This window comes from Heterocephalus glaber, unplaced genomic scaffold (genome assembly GCF_053883595.1).
Source record: "Heterocephalus glaber isolate CG9 unplaced genomic scaffold, H.glaber_assembly_v1.0 deba00000942, whole genome shotgun sequence".
NCBI lineage: Eukaryota > Metazoa > Chordata > Mammalia > Rodentia > Bathyergidae > Heterocephalus > Heterocephalus glaber.
In genome coordinates, this window is record NW_028258174.1 from 1489857 (window position 1) to 1509328 (window position 19472).

Below are 19472 nucleotides of genomic sequence, written 5' to 3' on the forward strand. Positions count from 1 at the left end.
AAAAAGGGAGAAAATTATAAATACATAAATAGCACCATGACAATAAAGGAAAAAATTTGAATCTATAAACTACATTTTCTTTGTTCTGTTTTGCTTTGTTTTGAGGCAGGGTCTCGCTATAGAGTCCAGGCTGGCTTCAAACTCCCTATGTAGCTCAGGCTGGCCTTAAACATATGATCTTCCTGCCTTAGCCTCTTGAGCACTGGGACTATAGGCATGTGCCACACCACACCTGACCAACATTTTGGTTTTTTAAAAAAATACAGCAGAGTGAAAAGAGGAAAAATCAGGAAGTAGTCTCATAGAATATAAGAACAAAGACACATTGATTATGAAATGTGAGTAGTTCCATGAAATAAATATAAAAGAAAAGCCACATCAGGATAAGAATGCCCTTTCAAGGAATTAGAGATGAAGATCTTCCTTCCTTTTGCTATCTTTGGCTCCCAGGCAGATACATTCTCTCCCATTTTACACTTACACACACACACACACACACACACACACACACACACACAAGAGTAAATATGGCAAATGTAGTAAAAACTACATCAAAGCTCCCAATCATTTTATTTCAAGGTTGCTCAATTCTGGCAGCTCTAGCTACAACTCCAAACTTCAGAAGGTTTATTTGAAGAGCTGTTGAAATGCTTTAGCTACAAAAGTCACTGGCCTTTTCTATTTCTTGTCTTTAACTCAGTTGAAAAGTCCTTTTCTTCTTGCTCTCCCTCTCTGAGCTGACAGTCTGTGATATCATTAGTAGTGCTGAAAAGTGAACACTAGACTGCTGTTCAGCTGACCAGTAACTGAAACCCACCTGCTGGACTCCTAGGTGTCAGGAAAACGACGAATCAGACGCCCCTCCTTGGGGTAACTAGAAGATGCAGCTCTTGGCTCCCTTGAGCAGTTTTAGATTTACGGAAAAACTGAGCAGCAATTATGGAGTGTCCATACGCCCTCCACCTTTCCTAGTCCCCCATTATTAGCATTTTGCATTAGTGCAGTACATTTGTTACAATCGTGCACTGGTACTTTTTTTTTTTTTAACAGTACTGGGGACTAAACCCAGGGGTATTGTACCACTGCATTACCAGCCCTTTTATTTTATTTTTCTAAGCCCTTTTATTGTTTATTTTATTTTATTTTTTGAGACAAGGTCTCAGTTGCCCAAGCAGGACTCAAACTTGTGATCCTCTTGCCTCAGCCTCCCTAAGTGCTGAGATTACAGACATGTGCCACCATGCCCAGCTTCCTGCTTGTTGTTAACTAAAGTCTATGGTTAGGGTTCACTGTTTATTCTGTACATTCTATGGGTCTGGACACAGGTATAATGGGATGTATCCACCATTAAAGTATCATACAGAATAATTCCATTATCCTAAAAATCCCCTACGCTCCACCTATTAATCCTTCCTACTCTCCTTTCCTCTCTCCCTAAACTTCTAGACTCCATTGATCATTTTATTGATAGATTTCCCTCCAATTTAGGGTGGCTGATGTATATAATAACTATCTTCTTCCCAACATGCCCCTATTCCTCCCAAAAGAGTAACCGAATACTTGTTCTCTTCCTAACAGCTAGTGATGTTACAAGCTCCTCCAGTCCCTAGCCACTACCTCACTTAACCCCACCCCAGTCTCCATAAAAGACTCTCCCTGCCCTGGCCATATTGCTTTTGTCTCTCCTTTGTTCAGAGATAGCCTGGCAGATCTGTTCCCCTAATAAAGGCTTGTTGTGGCCTGGTCTGGTCTTGGTTTTCGGCCTTTTACCTGACATTTATGAACTCTGTAATTTTGCCTTTTCCACAATTTTATGTAGTTGGAATCACATTGTATACAACCTTTTCAGATATGTTTCTTTCATCTAGTAATATGTATTTGGGGTTCCTCTATTCCATGTCTTTTCATGGCTTGACTCCTCATCGCTTCCCTCCCCTTTCCTTTGGTGCTAGGAATTGAACCTAGGGCCCCAAGCATTCTAAACACAAGCTCTACCACTGAACTATGTCCCCAGCCCAGTTTGTTGCTTTTTATGATCAATACTATTCCATTGTATAGATGGATGAATCAGTTTGTTTATTCACTAACCTACTGAAGGACAGCTTGGTTGCTTCCAAGTTTTGATAACTATGAATAAAGCACATGTAGGTTTTGGTGTAGACCTAAGTTTTAAACTTATTTGGGGAAATATCAAGGAGCACAACTGCTGGCAATTGGTAAAAGAATGTTCACTTTTTTTTTGGTAACGGAGATCGAACTCGGAACCTTGCACTTGTGAAGCAGGCTTCGGTACCACTAAGCTAAATCCCCGGCCCCGAATGTTTACTTTTTTAAGAAACTGCCAAACTGTCTTGCAAAGTGGTTGGACTTCTTGGCATGTCAACCAGCAACACAAGAGAGTTCCTGTTGCCTCACATCTTGGCCAGTGTTTGGTGTTGTCAGTGTTTTGGATTTTAGCCATTCTAGCAGATACAAAGTCTCATTGATGTTTTAGTGTGTGCTTCTCTGATAACATATGATGTGGTGCATCTTTTCATACGCATATGTGCCACTTGTTTATCTTCTTAATGAGTTATCTCTTTAGATCTTTTGCCCACTTTTTAAATTGGGTTATTTATTTCTGAGTTTGAAGAGTTCTTGGATACCAGTCTCTTATCAAATGTGTGTTTTGCCAATATTTCCTCAGCCAGACTTCATTCTGTTGAAGACTTATCTATTTTTCTAAATGAAATGCGTTCGCTATCCTTTTCCTGCCTTTTTCTTTGCAAAAGGACTTCTCTGTTGGTCTGGAAACTAGAAAAAAAGAAAGCTTCTATATCAAAATTCTCAAGAGACCAAATGTGGTGGACAGGCCTATAATCCCATGCCCATAATCTCAGGAGGCTGAGGCAGGAAGATGACAAATTTGAGCCCAGCTTGGACAATTTAGTAAGACCTTGTCTCAACATTTAAAAAGGTAAGGGGATATAATTCAGCACTCCCTAGGTTCAATTCTCAGTACCACAAAAAAAATTTTTTAAACTTTTTAAAAAATAAAAAGCAACAACTGGGCCAGGGATTTAGCTCAGTGGTTCTGCTGCCTGCCTTGCAAGCTCAAGATCCTGAGTTCGATCCGCAGTACCAAAAAATAAATAAATAAAATAAAATAAAAAGCAACAACAACAACAAAACTCTCAAAGGTCCTAGGAAGGAAGCCAAACAAACCCAGGGTCGTGACACAACCTGACAATTGCAGTCTGGAGGAGAATCCACCATTGACAGTTACCACGAAATAAAAGCTGCCTCAGCTTCCATGGAATCTAGAATAGAGCATTGTGTAAGAACCCGAAGCTGTAAGCAGATATGAAATTCTCCGAGACAGCAGAGCTGCAAGCACAATGGTGCTTATCTGCCACCTCCCCCCTGCACCGGGTCAGGAGAAGCTGTAGCTGATAAACTGATGGACCAGCTGGTCCTCATCAGTCATGAATGCTCCATGTGAAAAGGACTAATAAATCAAATCTAAGAGAGTTAAAAAGGGATATGGTTACATCTGACAAATAAGTTCATTATTTTCCATGCTGGCTCATCTCTGGACTATATTAAAGAAATTGGTAATGCTATATAACACAGTCCAGCCTCCCTGAAGATCACCTGTGGGGCATCGGCCACGATCTCACATGCACATACACAGAGAGGGCTCAGAAGGACCAAGGCAGTGATCCCAGGGCAATAACAGAGGCCAGGCCATGGTGATTCCAACAGAGAAGCCTGAATGAAGTCTGTTCCAAACTCTGCTAAGTCTCACATTTGCTCTGATCACCCTGCGGAAACATGACAAACTCGTTGGGCAGGTTTTTCTCATTTGTTGGCTTCTCTGTATTGCCAAATACAGTCCCAGGAATGGTGCTTTATCTCTTACCTGCTTGCTTTCCTTTTTGAGGCTGTCTCTATCAGACACAGTAGAATAGAAAGGAAATAATCCCTTTTACATTTTAATGAGAAGCACATATAGAATCAGCTATGCTACATCTAGGTTGTTAGGCAAGGCCAAGAGAAGTCACCTATCAGATGAAATGCTGCCCTACCAGCTCCCACTTACATAATTCAACATAAAAATAAAATTAAACTGTAAAGAGAGTTCAAGAAATTCTGCTAGGGCCGGGGATTTAGCTCAGTGGTTTCGCTGCCTGCTGCGCAAGCACAAAGACCCCAGTTTGATTCCTGGTACCAAAAAAAAAAAAAAAGAAAAAGAAAAAAAAGAAATTCTGCTAGTTCTTATTTGTATATAAAATAATTGACCCTTTCCAATCTCCATCTTCTCTCCTCCGTCTCTGTCTCTCTGACTTCACCACTGGTAACCTCAGCATGGGCTTCTGGCTGACTTGCAATGATCCTAAAGGGAAGGCACCTACTATATCCTGGAGTCTACTCACCAATTACCAAAACCCAAAGAGCAGACCAGCCCAGTCCTGAGTGCTCGATGACAGACATCATTAACTCATAGTTACTTTTCACCATCTGTACCCCGCCTATCATAAACTAATTAAAATTCTTATGGTGATATAATGTTTAGTATGATGGTGGCTGAGGGAAGAAGTTTCTCAAGCCCCTGTGGAGTTTGGTTTGCCTACTGCTAGATACTTCCAGGTAGCTGACAAATCCATAAAAATAAAACATTTGTTTCTATTAAAAAGGAATACTGTTATAGGCAGCTAAGTTAGATAGAAATTAATATACAATCAGAGAAGGACTGGGCTCTCAAAGAAGTCAGTGAAAAATAAAGACATTAGAATTGTGACTTTCTGTGCATCTGAAGAAGGCAAGGCCTCAAGAAATAGTCACAATGGCTTGCATGCCTCCCTAAGGGATGAGCAGAACTTGAGACTATACTGTTAATGCCACCCAGTCCATTAAGCACAGATATGCATCAGACACCCTAGCCGGTGACCAGAACACTTGGATCCATCCCTTCCCAAAATGTTCCTGTTTTAAAAGTCATAGATAAGCCAAGGTTAGTGATGTCAGCCATATACCCGTGCTATATGCCCCACCTCCCTATTGGATCAATATTAGCTAAGTGACTATACTTGTAATCCTATAGGTTGATTGTCGTTTGACTCACATTGTGACTTTGCTACATAAATTACCTTTGATAAAGGGCCTCGGGTGACAACCCACTCAGGACCTCTTCCTGTCTCTCAGGAGCTATTCCTAGTCCCCAATAAACCTTTCCTACTCTCTTTTGTCCTTTAGAATTCATTCTTTGATTTCAGGGAACTTGAACTTGGCACATTGGACAGCTAGCAGGTTGGGAATTATATCTCTCCTATATCCTACTAGATTATCACATGTTTCAGCTTCTTTTCCATTTGATAAGTAAAATGTGCAATTTTTAAAAAATAAATTCTAAGGCTGGCATGGTGGCACACACCTATAATCTTGGTACTCTGGGAGACTGAGGCTGAAGGATCACAAGTTTGAACCCAGCCTGGGCACCTCAATGACTTAATGAGACCCTGTCTCAAAATTAAAAATTTAAGGGCCGGGGATTTAGCTCAGTGGTTCTGCTGCCTGCCTTACAAGTACAAGGACCCGAGTTCAATCCCCGGTACCAAAAAAAAAAAAAAAAAAAAAAATTAAAAATTTAAAAGAGGCTGGGAGGGCTGGGGATTTAGCTCAGTGGTGCTGCCGCCTGCCTCAAAAGTGCAAGGTCCTGAGTTCGATCCCCGGTACCACAAAAAGAACACAAAAATAATAAGAGGCTGGGAAAAGCCAGGCCTTGTGGCACACACCTGTAATCTCAGTACACAGGAACCTGAGGCAGGAAGATTGCCACAAGTTCAAGGCCAGCCTGAACTGCACAGTGCGACCTTGTCTCGAAAAACAAAACAAAACCAAAAAATAAAAAAGAAGCTGGGGATATTGCCTTGTGTGAGGGCCCTGGGCTTAATCCCCAATACTACAACCCAAAGGAAAAAAAATAAATTCTAAAGTACTTTAAGGTTGGAAAAATATTTTCCACCAGATTTGAAGTTAGAATTTCTTTTTTTCTGGATAGAATTAACCTTTAAACTGCTTTTCAAATTAATCTGACTTTGCTTTGCTTTCTCCTTCCTTCTCTTTCTCTGCCCTGTTCCAAATTTTTCCAACATGTACTGGCAATTTCCTATCACAGGGCTCATGAGCCACTCAGCAGCCTGGGTCTCATACCCATTCAGCACAGGAAGTACTGGGTTCAGAAAAACAATAGTGAAGCATGACAGTTTGACACACTGAAGACTTTGAACTAAAGAACATTGAGAGATCTCAGAAGCAGCCACAAAATCAAGGTCTCTGGCTTTCTGTTAATGTGAATTTGGACAGGAAACGATGCACAGAAATATTTACCTTCCCTTCTAGACCAAGCACTGCAGGCAGAGATCCTTGGTAAAAATTCTGATCTTTTGTCTGCCTGCTCTTTGTCAGTTGTTTCCAGATCTCATCTGCAGGCTCTGGAATGAGTCAGGCGTCTCAGCTGACCCACATTAGGTGCCCAAACTGTAGGTACAGTAAGGAGTGATACCTTTCCTTGCCATTGTAAGGGTCACAGACTGCACTCCAATCACAAAGACAGGTTAACAAGAGAAAAGTGTAATGATTTATTTAATCATCATTTTACATGACATGGAGATCTTTAGGAGGAAGACCTCCAAAAGACAGGAAAAAATAATGTCTATTTTATGCTTAGGTTTGATGAAGCAAGGATGGCCGTGTGGAAATGTGATTGGACATTAAGGATATGATCCAATGCTAGCAGCCTGAGTGAGGAAAGCTGGCAAGGCCTGTCCACACTCTTCTCAGCCTGTCTGCAGTAGCATGTCTTCCTCCCAGGTATGAGGCAGGAAGCCCTCCAAAATAGGTCTTATGATCTTCATTGGACAAGCTTAGATCAGATAATTTCTTTACCACCAGCCCTTCCACAAAAAGGCAGTGGAAGTTTGGAGTAATATTGCTAGGCTTTATGGCTGGCTTTGAGGGGAAGTGTTCTCATTTCTATAACCTGTCTCGGGGAAGAGGAATTCTAGTTTCTATGTCTTTCTCTGGGGAAGAATGAGGGGCAGGTCAGGATGGCACAGAAGGGCAGGAATGGGTCAGAGAAACTTTGGTTTTGAGGCCTTCCAATAGAAGAAATAAAACATAGGTAGAAAAGAGATAAGGAAATCATAACTCTCTCAGGCATCCACCGATGTGCCTGGCACGAGCTGCAAGGAAATTATAACTATAAATTGTACTTTTGAAAGACTGCAACTTCCAGGGTCCAGTCAAAGTTACCCGAGACAATCCATTCAGGCTCCAGATCCATCACACCCAAAATCCTCAGAAATACTATAAGTCCATGAATTGGCTTAACTGAAAAAGAGCAGGAGGGGTCGGGGGTTTAGCTCAGTGGTTTCAACGCCTGCTGCGCAAGCACAAGGACCCAAGTTCAATCCCCAGTACAAAAAAAAAAAGGAAAAGAGCAGGAATCTGGTCCTAAAATAAAAGAACAAGTTGAGAGAACCCAAAGAATGTTTAAATTACCTATATTAGAAAAAACCTGGGCCTATACCTATAATATGGGCTAGTGCCCTTTGGAAGGGTGGGCTGCTTTTCCGGGTACCACCCCTTCAAGAGAAGCATAAATGTTCCCTCTTCCAGGAAACGAAGCACCTCTCTCTCCAGGGCCCTCACCCTCATTCTTTCTGTGAGTGCATACTTTTGAATTTCTGCCTAATAAAACCCCTCCCATGCCTCTTACTGACTGGTCCTGAAAATTCATTTTCTTCGATGGGATCCAGTGAACCTACAAATCTATTCTACAGGTAGGGCAGGGTAGGTTCCTTATCTCAGCTTCAGTTACCTCTTCAAACCCTGTCCTGTGACATTTTAGTCCAAAATACTCAGCGTGCCAAAGCACTATACTTTGTGTATCACTTTCTTTGCTGGGGTGGGGGGTGCTGAACCCAGAGTCTTCTCAATAAACCACATCCCTCACCCTTTTGGAGACAGGGTCTTACTAAGTTGCCTAGGCTGAGCTCAAACTTGTGATGTTCCTGCCTCAGCCTCATAGAGTTCTGGGATTACAGGCACAGGCCACAAATAGGTATCACTTTCTAAGCCCAGTGCTAGATAAGGCAGGTCTCATTAGGGACAAACTCCTAAATTAACACACCCTCACAATGTCCTTTCTTTTTGCTTCAGCTAAAAGCTTTTGGAAAAAATTACCAAAGAAACACAGCCAAGGTCTCAAGCCACCCTGACTCTTTTAGGCACCTAGAGTAGACTTGGCTCATTATCATATTGAACTGAACATGGCTAGAAGCATTCTGTCTGCCACCTTTTCTCTTTGAGCAAGTGCTTTATAACCTTAAACTGAGCATGCTCAGAAATATGCCTGCCCCTATATGAACTTTCTAATATAAATATGTACAGGTGCCTAGAACAATATTCCCATGCTTCCTTCTCCCAGGAAGAGAACTGCTTTGCAAGTAACTCCAGTACCCTCCTATTCACTTATTTTTTTAAAGTCTTCTGGTTGTGCTTTGCATTCATCAAGAGGAGAACCACTGTGTCAGTTACACCAACATGAGCAAAGTAGGGTTCTTTCTCACTGCTGAAGAAGCAAATATAAAATGCAGCCTACCGCGGAGGTGGGAGCGGGGCTGTGGGGCACCTGTGCAGCAGCCTAGGCGGCCTGCCCCTCCCTTGACAGAGGAGAGCGGTTTGGAGGACTGCACGAAAAAGAGGAAGTCAGGTGGCCACTGCCACCACTGCCTTAGTTTGTCACCAGCTGGAAGACGGTGGATCTGGAGGAGCAGTTGTCTGATGAGGAGAAGGTAGGTATAGCAGCAAAATTCATCATTCATGGCCCTCTTGGAGAGTTTGGGGTTTTTAATGATGTTTGATTACTGCTTAATAATGATAATCTCCTCAGAGAGGGAGCAGCCCATGCATTTGCACAGTATAACTTGGATCAGTTTACTCCAGTAAAAATTGAAGGTTACGAAGATCAGGTATTGATAACAGAAGATGGCGATTTGGAAAATGGAAAGTATTTGGATCCAAAAAACAGAATCTGTTTCAAATTTGATCACTTAAGAAAGGAAGCAGGTGGAGCCAGGGATTTAGCTCAGTGGTTCCACTGCCTGCCTTGCAAGCACAAGGTCCTGAGTTCGATCCCTGGTACCAAAAATAAAAGAAAGGAAGCAACTGATCCAAGACCCTATGAAGCAGAAAATGCAATGGAATCATGGAGAACTTCTGTAGAAACTACACTTCAGGCATACGTAAAAGAACATTACCCTAACAGGGTCTGCCCTGTATATCGTAAAAAAACCACACAGATGGACAGCAAACCATTATTGCATGCATAGAAAGCCATCAGTTCCAAGCAAAAAACTTTTGGAATAGTCATTGGAGGTCAGAGTGGAAGTTTACCATCACCCCTTTAACCACTCAGGTGATTGACATCTTGAAAATTCAGGTTAATTATTATAAAGATGTTAATGTTCAGCTAGTGAGTCATAAAGATATACAAGATTCCCTAACAGTGGCTAATGAAGTGCGAACAGCAAAAGAATTTATAAAGATTGTAGAAGCTGAAGAAAATGAATATCAGACTGCCATCAGCAAGAATTATCAGACAATGTCAGACACTACTTTCAAGGCCTCGACAGTCGCCAGTGACTCGTACTAAGATTGAGTGGAACAAGATCCTTAGCTACAAGATTGGCAAAGAAATGCAGAATGCATAAGGGGAATATTGCATGTCTGGATCATTTAGTAATCTTTCTGTTTAAAAATATTATTGCAAGGGCTGGGGATTTAGCTCAATGTTTCTGCCACCTGCCTCGCAAGCGCAAGGTCCTGAGTTTGATACCCCGGTACCAAAAAAAAAATGTATATATATGTATATGTATATATATTGCAAAATGCAGCCTAACGACGCAGGTGTGAATTACTCAAACATGATATATGTTTCCTTGGAGGTCTCTTCATGAATTAATTCTCTAGCCAGGCAAGCAGGTTGGTTCAAGTACTGCTCCACTTAAAATCTGAGGTAGATGAGTTCTAAAAAACAGGACAATTCACCTGTTTGGATTTAGAATGCAAGGTAACTTCTACCATCACAAGTGACCAACCCTAGATCTCCCACTTCAAGGAAAAACCCTTAAAGTTGTAGTTGTAAGGTTATGAGATATTTTTATGACAGTAACCACTAGCATTATTGAGGAAGGGGACAATTCTATCCAAAGGTGTGGGACAACAGAATCAGACTCAGCCTAAAATGAAAATGGTCATCCTCATTTTTATCAATTTGTCTACAAAAATTCTGATTGTTGTGACAAATTATACAATGGAGGAACTATTTATTACTGCTGACATTCCAATAAAGCAGAGCAGCAGGAGGCTAATCAACCAATACTATTAGATAAAATATTACAAATTTGAACAAAATTATGAATAAATATCCCACTACTCTTGAATTCACTAAAATGAGTAACTAGGACCTGGTGATGAAACTGAGTTTTGATAACTTTGATAAAGTGTCCAATGTAAAGTATAGACTCAGTAGCTAAATGCTACCTCTCTGTGCATAGCCATAAACAGCAAAAATAGGCAGCTCAAGAAGAATTTAGACCAGAAGGCACCCGTCTTGTGACTAAGGCTTCTCTCATAGCTGATTTCATCTAAATCTTCCGTAGTACACATGAATGATGAAAAAAATATCAACCACACCTATACTTAGAGGGCTGAAGTGTCCTTTTCCCTGGGAGGAACTTAAGGGATTGCTAAACAAATGCAAATTCCACCATGAATGTAGGACTAGCTAGCCACAGCAGCAAATGAGAATTTGCACTTTTGTTCCAAGGGAATGCTTAGCATTTCTAGAGCAAAGGTAATGTTTCAAAACAACCACAGTCCCCTACCATAACATGACCATCAAAATGTAATTTACATATAAAATGGTGACTCTTTTCATAAAGATTTGGTTTTATAAGTATTCAGTAGCCAGTAAGCATAGATCTAAAATTATTTCAATGTCCCCTTGCACCCATCAAAACAACTGAAACTGCATTTAGCTTTAAAAAAAAATTCTAAATTTTCCATTAAGCCCCAAAGGAAAACAAGGCAAAGCTAAGCCTGTCAAAAGCAGTAACAGAAATTATCTCACTAAGCACCACTGTTCAAACATGTCCCTCCTCAGACAGACCAGGTGGTAAAGACCAACTGGAAGTGCTGGTGTCTACTTCATCTTTACCTAAAGATTTTTCTCTTAAGCTGAAACTGAACCTTGTGCTCTTGATAGAGTTCACTCGTTTTAAAGGGAAAGAAACATTCTAAAGAAATTGCTTTCAAAACTAACAATTATGGTTTAAATAATGTTAACACCATTGGTTATAACCTAAAATACAAAATCAGCAACACAAAAGACTCTTTGAGTGATCCTACTCTCTCACACACACACACACACACACACACACACACACTTTGGTTGCCCTATAGGCACAAGAACTCTGTTCACAGCAGTTGCTTTAGAACAAACCCCTGTGCCACTTAACTCATAAGGAATAGTAAATAATCTGAGTATTTGATTCCATTCAACAAATACTTTCTATGTCTAATGGGTGCTTGTGATATGTCCATGAAAAAAAATCTTCAAAAATCACTGCCCTTGTGGAAATTACATTCCAATAGGGAAAGGCAAATAATAGACATCATAAAGAGTAAACTATGCTGCATGCTGAAAGCATGAGAGTGGGCAGGTATTGACTAGAGTGGGCATCACTGAGAAGCTGGAGGGGTAGCAGGATGGACCTGCTGTTCTAACTGCTATTCAGATCTATAGCAGAAGCCAGAGGCAGAGCATAGCCAGAATATTCAAGGAATGAATAAGTGTCCCATGTGTCTGGAGCAGCCTGAGCAGGTTGGAAGAGAGAAGCTTAGAGACTGGGGAGGATCACAACAGGGACTCTGATCTTTCCCTCCTGAAGACTCACTGCCAAGACAGTTTTGTCTTGAAAGGTGTCACATCTTAGAGTATTTGTCCCATGTCTTCAAACAGCAGAACATGAGGCATCATTTAACTTTTTTAATTTGCAGATGCCACCCTGAAAATCTCTATTGCCACCTTCCATCCTTAACATTTAAATTAGAAATGCTTTCCAGGCACAGCTTGCTCTTTTTATTTGAAGAAAAGATCTTCATTTTGCTTGACTTCCTGCCCACAGATGAATGTGGTTTACTTTAACTTTCTGTTGGCTGCATAATTGTTAGCTCTTAAAAATGGCATTTGCTTTTAGTTTAGACAGAAAACTTCTCCAGCCACTTTCATCACAACTGTAAACTTTACCAACTAATACATTAAAGGAGATCAAAACTTGCTGCCCCAAAACATGCCACTTCAGCATACTATTTTGAGCTGATAGCAACTGAAAAACAGCAAATGTAGAAAGGGATCTCAAACTCTCTCTTCCTGCCTAAAACCAGGGCATAAATTTCCTCTAAGAAAGGTGTACTTATAGTACCAGAAAGAAGAAAATATTCTTTTTTCTTTTTTTTTTTTTTTGTACCAGATGATTGAACTCGGGACCTTGCGCTTGTGAGGCAGGTGGCAGCACCACTGAGCTATATCCCCAGCCCAGAAGAGAATATTCTTATCACCAGAGATATGAAGTCTGAGCCAAGATAATTCTACACAAACAATGCTTATCTTCTTTCATTTCTCCCATAAATTTTCTAGTCACAGTCCCAAAAATGATTGTCCCAGAAACCAAACCCTTATTTTTGTCTAGTTATTTCTAATTTACACCCTTTGTTAAAATAGTATATAAGCCTCCAGTCTAATCTCTTCTTTAGGGTTTTCACTTCTTTTCTACAAAGCCTCCTATGTCATGTAAAAACATTAACAAATAAGATTTGTATACATTTTTCTCCTGTTAATCTGTCATTTGTTAACTTAAACTATTGGCCCCAGGTACTTAGAGTAAAGGCAAAGTTATTTTGCCCCTATAATATTTTATCTCATTCCAATTCCTAGTTCTTCATCCTCCATCTTCCAACCCTCAGGCCTCTTTTCTGTACCTACTAAAAAGGACAGTTATTTCTCATTATTCAAAGGCTCATGTATACCCTGTGCCTACTGGCTGCCTTTTCCATTTTGGTTATTTGAAAGCATTATTACCATAAAAAGCTAAAGAGAATGTTTTATAAAATATTTACCTGCATGTAAGACATACATAGGGACAATACCATTTTTTAAGCCAATTTTTTTCTCTTATTGGACACATAGGAAGCTACAAGTTTATCTTATAGGGTTTTTTTTTGGTTTTTTTTTTGGTGCCAGGGATTGAACTTGGGTCCTTGCACTTGCAAGGCAAGCAGCAGAACCACTGAGGTAAATCCCTGGCCTCTTATAGTTTTTTGAGGCAGGAGATTAGGGCACAGCCAGTTGGCTGGGCAAGTGGGCATGACCTGTCAATCATAGAGTTCCAAGACACAAACAGATAAAAATGTTTCTAATCCCTGCACCTGGTACAAATCAGAAAGTGCTATCATCATTTCTCCTAGCATGAAATTAAGCAGGTTTTTGATAGGATGGCCTCAATCTGATGTCAGAATGGGAAATACAAAAGACAGCAGCCATTAATCTTGCAGCCACTGTGCTATCTCTTTCTCACTGGCCTGCTCTTCACTCAACAGAGTGTACTTTTTTTCCTGCCTTTAATTGGCCCACATTCACTCTGCAGAGCATACTTCTTTTCTTATCTTTAACAAATGTAAAAACTTGCTACCTTTTGCACTTGTCTTGACCAATTCTTGGCTTAGGATAAGAACTTGAAAAGAAGGCCAGGGATTTAGCTCAGTAGTTTGGCCACCTGCCCTGCAAGTGCAAGGACCCAAGTTTGATTCCCGGTACCAACAAAACAAAACAACAACAAAATAAACAAACAAAGAACCTCAAAGGTTCTTGAAGGACCCCATAGCACCTGAGGACCCCAGTGACAATATGACTCAGTACTAGCCAGTGGGGAGTGAGTGGAAGTGACATAAGCCACTGCTAAGTCTTCACATTAAAAATATATCATGCAAACGAGGTACAGTGGCACATACCAACACTAACGAAACTGAGGCAGGAATGTTGCAAGTTCAAGACTAGCCTGAGCTACACAGCCAGTTCAAAGCCAACCAGGACTATTCAGCAAGATATTGCCTCTAAATAAAATAAATAAGGGTTGGGGATGTAGCTCAGAGCTCAAACATGTGCCCAGCATGCCTGAGGCCCTGGGTTCAAACCCTAGTATTAAAAAAAAATCTTGGATACCATACCACAAGAAGATGTAACTGCATTCCAGGCTCTCCAGAAAGAAAACATTTATTGGCCCACATTTAAAGCAATTTGGGTTGTGCTAAGCCACTGATGCCACTGAGTTTTAGACCTCTTTGTTTCTATTATATAATCAAGTGTTCTATTACTATATTCTTATTCAATTCTCATTCTGCTCTTCTGTACCCTTAATAAACATTTCACAGACAGAGAAACCAGGGTCAGTGAAGGTAAGGATCTGACTAATCCAATGCAGGAACTAAATGAGGTAGCCAGTCTGTGGTCCTCTCTACACACTTACTATCCTGTTGCTGGGTAAATTTTATGTTCTTTGTGGTACAGCATTTTCCTCTACCCTCCTAGTTTCTTCAGCTGGGGTCCTATAAATTAGACTGGCAAAAGACTAATTAACAAGCAAAAAGCAAGTTTATACCCACACAAACACATACATATATGTATACACACACATGGCAACACCCCAAGATGAGGGACTCAAAGGGGTCATATTAATAAATACATTTGTAGAGAAGGAACAAAACAAGGAAAAGGGACTTTAAGCTCCTAGAATAGCAAATGTGGGACAGTAAATATGGAGAGTGGCAAGGACAGTAATGGAAAATAAGGGTTAGTTTGTAAGGTCTGTTATATAGATTCCTCTGGTGCCTTCTCCAGGCTAATAAGGATCCAGAGTTGTCTCTGTTGAATAACTTTTCTGTTTCCTGGGAGAGAGGAGAGGGAGGATACTTTTCTGAATTTCAGGCAAATAGGAGGAAGACAGCCAGGTATGGTGGGGGTGTGGTAGTACATATCTATAATCTGAGCACTCTGGGAGGCTGAAGCAGGAGGATCTCAAATTTGAGCTCAGCACAATTTAACAACTTACACTCTTCTCAAAATAAAAGAAGGACTGGTGATGTAGCCCAGTGAGAAGGCCCAAAGTTCAATCACCAGTGTTGGGGAGGGGAAAAAAAGAGGAAGAAAAAAAGCTTTTTTGAATTTACATCTTTCTCAACTGCCTTCAGCTCAAAACCCTCATTATGCCAAAGTAGTATATTTGGGGGTGGTATATTCTGCTATAATACAGGAGTGGTCTACAACCCACACTGAAGCGTTCATCCTAAAGTGCCATACACTTAATCTCTTTATAAAAGTTGTAACTGGCACAACAAAACGGAACTTTAAAAATTGGATTTTTTTTCCTTTAGAAATAAGTGGCTTCTCAAAATTTCCTCAGGCCTAAGGCTTCTGCCACCCCTACCTCTCCTCAGCTCAGATGAACAGACAGAAAATGCAGGTGCTGGCACCAGGAGGTCAATGTCTAATTTTATTCCCATAGGGAAAGGAGGAGACCTCTGGGTTCAGACAAGGATAAAACAGTTTATTGTCTCACTGTATTCCTTCCCTGCACTGTTCCTTTCTACAAAAGACCCTAACACACCTATACAAGGTGAAGTGGTGTTTGGGTAATAATGAGGCTTCTCCACCTCCTCAAGTCTTGGAATAAATCCATGTGAGCAAACAAACCTTAGTGGCCAGTAACAGAAACAACACCTTTCCGCAGAAAAGCTTCCACCCCAGACCAGCTGGAGATTGAACCCAGAGACACTCTACCACCGAGGTATATCCCCAGCCCTTTTTCTTTCTTTCTTTCTTTTTTGGTGCGGGGGATTGAACTCCAGACCTTGCGCTTGCTAGGCAGGTGGCAGAACCACTTAGCTAAATCCCTGGCCCTTTCTTTATTTTGAGACAGGGTCTCACGAAGGTGCCCAAGCAGGGTTCAAACTTGGGACTCTCCTAACTCAGTCTCTCAAATGGCTGGGATCACAAGTATGCAGCACCATGCCTGCTCTCTTTTTTCACAAACTTCCTAGAATGTATCTCTCAACAAAGATCATGTATTCATTTGTTTCAACTAATGGAAAATTTTAGAGCCATAACTCTGAAAGTTCCATATGAGGGAACAATGTGAGGGAAATCTTCCTGGTCATCTTCCCAATTTAAGTGATAGGGCAGGAGCAGCAGTCATTGACACTTTGAAGCAGAGTGAATATCCACAGAAGGGGTGTTGTCTGGGGATGTTTCTGATTCTAAGAGTGACCTCAGACTCATGCTTAAGGAGTGCTCTGCTCTGTGGCTCTTTCCTGAATGCACTTACCAATGTTTTCCATATTAAACCACAGTTTTTGCCTGGCACTGTATAATGCAGACCAGAAAAGAACATGCAGAAAGAAATCATACCTGGCCTTTCTGTATCACAGCTTTAGGACTCTGCTCTCTCATCTCCTCACCTCCCCTCCTCAGGTCCCCAGTTAGGAAGGCTTGACCTTGGGCACTGGACATTCCAGACTGTGAACCAGCCTCATCCTAGCCTCTCATCCTTGGAACCTCTAAACACCACTCTCCTTACTACCTCCAGAGTTTGGCAGTCTCTTCTCTTAAAAGCTTCCACCTACCTAAACAAACTTTTCTCTTGTTAATCTGTCTATTATTAATCTACCAGAGGAAACTGAGATGGTAGAGGAAAAATTTCCCTCCCAATGAAACCTATCTATGTTCATTTCCTGATTTTGATGGTTGTGTTGTGGTTATGTAGGGGTGTGTCTTTGTTGGGAGGGTGTTTGGCTTCTGTGAACACTATTGTCATGATGAGTATAGGAGCTCTTTCAGTTATGAGGTGACTGAAGTATATACTCCATCACAGAGGGCAACAGCAAGTTACCTGATAGTACAGAGATGGGTAATGATGCTGGAGCTGGTGGAGCCTGGAGAATCTCCCCCAGGCTCTTTTCATAGACAGTTAAGTGAGTTATAAATATTACAGGCAGTTAGACAGGGCTGGGCCCTTGGCACAAAAGATGAGGGTGGCCGGAGGCTCATTCAATGAAGGCCAGGCTTCAGGAAACAGAGGACCTACTACACCACACACTTCCCCTAGGGATGAACAGCAGTGATTGATATTCTAAATGGACATTAATCACCTGTGCTTGCTACAAGACTTGCTTCCCCATTTGATCCCCATTTAATCAATATTACCTGAGTGACTATATTTGTTATAATCTGATTGGTTGACCATAGTTATATCCCACCTTGATCCCACCTCACCTCATGGCTTTGCTCAATAAAACACCCTTGAGAAGCCGGGTCACCAGGAAACCCACTTTCTGGGGACCCCTTCTGTCTCTCAGACAAAAGCGACTTTTCTCTCAATAAATTTTTCCTACTCTTAACCTCCATTGTTCCTAGAATTCATTGTTCAATTTCAAAGAACATGAACTCTGCACTTTGGACATCTAGAAGTTGGGAGTTATAATATTTCCCTTATATTATTCAGAGGTCCATACATCACATGCCCTATATCACTCTGACCCCTGAAGCTCAGATATGTGCAGCCCCCATGTAATAATGGCAATCAGGTGAGGGGCAGATGATGGAACTGATACAGGGTGTATGATATATAGATGATATATGGCCCTCCGAATAATATAAGGGAAATATAACTCCCGACCTGCTAGATGTCTGAAACACTGAGTTAGTATGCTCTAAAATCAAACAACAGGGGTTAAGTGTAGAAAATATTTATTGAGAGAAAGATAGCTCAGGTCTAAGAGAAGACAGAAAGGGAGACCTCAAAGTGGGTTGTCCACAGATCCTGTGGTTCAACGGAGTGTTATAGAGCAAAACCACAAGGGGAGAGGGTGCAAGGTGGGACAAAATTATAGTCAACCAATAGGATTACAAGTATGGTAGTTTAGGTAACATTGAACCAATGGAAAATCACAAAGTGGGTATGAGGTGGGACAAAACTACAATCAACCAATAAGATTATGAGTATAGTCACTTAGGTAATATTGATCAAATGGGGAAACAAGTCATGTAGCAAGTGTAGCAAGCATAGCAAGTGTGCAAGCGTAAGTGGAACAAACAAGGATTTTCCCTGAAGAAATGGGCTAAGGAGGTTTTGGTTCCCTCCCAAGGTGATGTCTATTTAGAATATCAATCACAGTTGTTCATCCCTAGAGGAAGTATGTGGGTGTAGTCTTTTTTTTCTTGAACCCTGACCTTCAACTAATGGGCCTCCAGCCTCTGTTGTAACATGTTCTTATCTTCTATTTTGTCCTCTCCAGGGCCCAGCCCTGCCTGACTACCTATAATATTTTAATTAACTTAGCTGTCTATAATAGAACTTTGAGATAACTTCCTTGAATCCTCACCACACCCATTAGTATCACCTCTGTACCATTCCAGACCCCACTTGAGTTCCCCAAAGTGAGGGCAGATGCAGGACAGATGGGGACTGCTGAGTGTTGCAAGAAACATCCCTGTGTAGATAATTAACAGGTCCTAATAAAGTCCATTTGGGGGAACTCCAAAAATTCTTAACACCAAATAAGAATTTTCTTTTCCATATTTGCTGTTACCCACTTATGTGGGGTTTTACCCTCAGTATCAGCTGACAAATGAAGGTATTGTATAGAACCAATCAAATTTGTAACATAGTCTGCTTTCCATGACAAATGACTTAATTTGGGAAACAACTTACATTTTTGGCTCACTGATTCCCTGCTGACAGTGAGGTAAATGCTGCCAGTCTCAGGGATATATTTTAATTCAAAATTCATATATTAATTTGATTCAAGAAACCATTAACTCCACCTTTGTTTTCTGGATGCTTCCATTTACTGCCCGGGGATCTTGCTGATCCTCACAGATTAGCTTGGGTGGCTCTTGGCTTTGATACACTTAAAAGGCCCAGTGGGGCCTCTAGTTGCTTCTTCACTCCTTCCTATCAGCCATAACCACCCAAGTTTGTGTCCTATTTGTTGAGTATCACTTTAGGCTTTATTTTCACTGTGTGTGGGATTTTTATCACCATGAATTGACCCAATTGCTGTGCTCATTTAATTATATTGCCTTTCTTACTTGAATAAATCTTTGAAAATCTTTAGAAGACATTTTAGAGAGTGATCAGACTGGTTCCTGGGCTTTTACTCTACACTTAAGAATTTTATTTAAAATGAGCATGGTTATAAACAAAACAAACTTTAGACACGGAAAATTGTTGGAAGAAACATATCAAAATGTTTTCCTTTTAATTTTCTAAATGAATTTATATGATAATCATAATGGGAAAATACTATCACTG

The 19472-nt window shown here is 40.8% G+C and overlaps 1 long non-coding RNA gene and 1 pseudogene across 1 annotated transcript in view; one reads left to right on the top strand and one right to left on the bottom strand.

Moving 5' to 3' along the window:
* The window catches only part of LOC110344060 (uncharacterized), a 115993-nt gene that overhangs the window by 37213 nt on the left and 59308 nt on the right, over positions 1 to 19472 (bottom strand). The window lies entirely within an intron of this gene.
* On the top strand, positions 8587 to 9810 carry LOC101698276 (F-actin-capping protein subunit alpha-2 pseudogene; annotated as a pseudogene).